The following is a 3394-nucleotide window of genomic DNA, read 5'->3' on the forward strand; positions in this document are numbered from 1 at the left end:
GCCAAAAATGGCCAGTTTTGGCCGTTTTTGGGCTGTTTTGGCCTGTTTTTGGTCTGTTCTGGCGTGGCGCGGTGACCGTCGTGAGCGGAGCAAAACGTCAGCCATCTCAGCAACCTTGGAACCCCCCGGGTGGCACAGGGCTGGATGGGGCTTTCGTATAGCAGGGACGGTGCTGCCTCACGCTTCGCTCGCTGTTCGCCGCTCGCCGCTCGCTCGCGCACCTAAAATGGCCAGTTTTGGCCCGTTTTTGGGCTGTTTTGGCCTGTTTTTGGTCCGTTCTTGCGTGGGCACGGCGACCGTCGTGAGCGGAGCAAAACGTCAGCCATCTCAGCACCCTGGAACCCCCCGGGTGGCACAGGGCTGGATGGGGCTTTCGTATAGCAGGGACGGTGCTGCCTCTCGCTTCGCTCGCTGTTCGCCGCTCACCGCTCGCTCGCTCAGCCAAAAATGGCCAGTTTTGGCCCGTTTTTGGGCTGTTTTGGCCTGTTTTTGGTCCGTTCTTGCATGGCGCGGTGACCGTCGTGAGCGGAGCAAAACGTCAGCCATCTCAGCACCCTGGAACCCCCCGGGTGGCACAGGGCTGGATGGGGCTTTCGTATAGCAGGGACGGTGCTGCCTCACGCTTCGCTCGCTGTTCGCCGCTCGCCCGCTCCGCTCGCGCAGCCAAAAATGACCAGTTTTGGCCCGTTTTTGGGCTGTTTTGGCCTGTTTATGGTCCGTTCTTGCGTGGTGCGGTGACCGTCGTGAGCGGAGCAAAACGTCAGCCATCTCAGCACCCTGGAACCCCCCGGGTGGCACAGGGCTGGATGGGGCTTTCGTATATAGCAGGGACGGTGCTGCCTCTCGCTTCGCTCGCTGTCCGCCGCTCGCCGCTCGCTCGCGCAGACCAAAAATGGCCAGTTTTGGCCCGTTTTTGGGCCGTTTTGGCCAGTTTTGGCCTGTTCTTGCATGCGCGGTGACCGTCGAGAGCGGAGCAAAACGTCAGCCATCTCAGCACCCTGGAACCCCCCGGGTGGCACAGGGCTGGATGGGGCTTTCGTATAGCAGGGACGGTGCTGCCTCTCGCTTCGCTCGCTGTCCGCCGCTCGCCGCTCGCTCGTGCAGCCAAAAATGGCCAGTTTTGGCCCGTTTTTGGGCCGTTTTGGCCAGTTTTTGGCCCTGTCTTTGCATTGCGCGGTGACCGTCGAGAGCGGAGCAAAACGTCAGCCATCTCAGCACCCTGGAACCCCCCGGGTGGCACAGGGCTGGATGGGGCTTTCGTATAGCAGGGACGGTGCTGCCTCTCGCTTCGCTCGCTGTCCGCCGCTCGCCGCTCGCTCGTGCAGCCAAAAATGGCCAGTTTTGGCCCGTTTTTGGGCCGTTTTGGCCAGTTTTTGGCCTGTTCTTGCATTGCGCGGTGACCGTCGAGAGCGGAGCAAAACGTCAGCCATCTCAGCACCCTGGAACCCCCCGGGTGGCACAGGCTGGATGGGGCTTTCGTATAGCAGGGACGGTGCTGCCTCTCGCTTCGCTCGCTGTCCGCCGCTCGCCGCTCGCTCGTGCAGCCAAAAATGGCCAGTTTTGGCCCGTTTTTGGGCCGTTTTGGCCAGTTTTTGGCCTGTTCTTGCATTGCGCGGTGACCGTCGAGAGCGGAGCAAAACGTCAGCCATCTCAGCACCCTGGAACCCCCCGGGTGGCACAGGGCTGAATGGGGCTTTCGTATAGCAGGGACGGTGCTGCCTCTCGCTTCGCTCGCTGTCCGCCGCTCGCCGCTCGCATCGTGCAGCCAAAAATGGCCAGTTTTGGCCCGTTTTTGGGGCCGTTTTGGCCAGTTTTTGGCCTGTTCTTGCATTGCGCGGTGACCGTCGAGAGCGGAGCAAAACGTCAGCCATCTCAGCACCCTGGAACCCCCCGGGTGGCACAGGGCTGGATGGGGCTTTCGTATAGCAGGGACGGTGCTGCCTCTCGCTTCGCTCGCTGTCCGCCGCTCGCCCGCTCGCTCGCGCAGCCAAAATGGCCAGTTTTGGCCCGTTTTTGGGCCGTTTTGGCCAGTTTTTGGCCTGTTCTTGCATTGCGCGGTGACCGTCGAGAGCGGAGCAAAACGTCAGCCATCTCAGCACCCTGGAACCCCCCGGGTGGCACAGGGCTGGATGGGGCTTTCGTATAGCAGGGACGGTGCTTGCCTCTCGCTTCGCTCGCTGTCCGCCGCTCGCCGCTCGCGCAGCCAAAAATGGCCAGTTTTGGCCCGTTTTTGGGCCGTTTTGGCCAGTTTTTGGCCTGTTCTTGCATTGCGCGGTGACCGTCGAGAGCGGAGCAAAACGTCAGCCATCTCAGCACCCTGGAACCCCCCGGGTGGCACAGGGCTGGATGGGGCTTTCGTATAGCAGGGACGGTGCTGCCTCTCGCTTCGCTCGCTGTTCGCCGCTCGCCGCTCGCTCGCGCAGCCAAAAATGGCCAGTTTTGGCCCGTTTTTGGGCTGTTTTGGCCAGTTTTTGGCCTGTTCTTGCGTGGTGCGGTGACCGTCGTGAGCGGAGCAAAAACGTCAGCCATCTCAGCACCCTGGAACCCCCCGGGTGGCACAGGGCTGGATGGGGCTTTCGTATAGCAGGGACGGTGCTGCCTCTCGCTTCGCTCGCAGTTCGCCGGCTCGCCGCTCGCTCGCGCAGCCAAAAATGGCCAGTTTTGGCCCGTTTTTGGGCTGTTTTGGCCTGTTTTTGGGCTGTTCTTGTGTGGCGCGGTGACCGTCGTGAGCGGAGCAAAATGTCAGCCATCTCAGCACCCTGGAACCCCCGGGTGGCACAGGCTGGATGGGGCTTTTCGTATAGCAGGGGACGGTGCTGCCTCGCGCTTCGCTCGCTGTTCGCCGCTCTCCCGCTCGCTCGCGCAGCAAAAAAATGGCCAGTTTTGGCCCGTTTTTGGGCTGTTTTGGCCAGTTTTTGGCCTGTTCTTGCGTGCCGCGGCGACCGTCGTGAGCGGAGCAAAAACGTCAGCCATCTCAGCACCCTGAACCCCCCGGGTGGCACAGGGCTGGATGGGGCTTTCGTATAGCAGGGACGGTGCTGCCTCTCGCTTCGCTCGCTGTCCGCCGCTCGCTGCTCGCTCGCGCAGCCAAAAATGGCCAGTTTTGGCCCGTTTTTGGGCTGTTTTGGCCTGTTTTTGGGCTGTTCTTGTGTGCCGCGGCGACCGTCGTGAGCGGAGCAAAATGTCAGCCATCTCAGCACCCTGGAACCCCCCGGGTGGCACAGGGCTGGATGGGGCTTTCGTATAGCAGGGACGGTGCTGCCTCTCGCTTCGCTCGCTGTCCGCCGCTCGCCGCTCGCTCGCGCAGCCAAAAATGGCCAGTTTTGGCCCGTTTTTGGGCCGTTTTGGCCAGTTTTTGCCTGTTCTTGCGTTGCGCGGTGACCGTCGAGAGCGG

Source organism: Musa acuminata, unplaced genomic scaffold (genome assembly GCF_036884655.1).
Source record: "Musa acuminata AAA Group cultivar baxijiao unplaced genomic scaffold, Cavendish_Baxijiao_AAA HiC_scaffold_767, whole genome shotgun sequence".
NCBI lineage: Eukaryota > Viridiplantae > Streptophyta > Magnoliopsida > Zingiberales > Musaceae > Musa > Musa acuminata.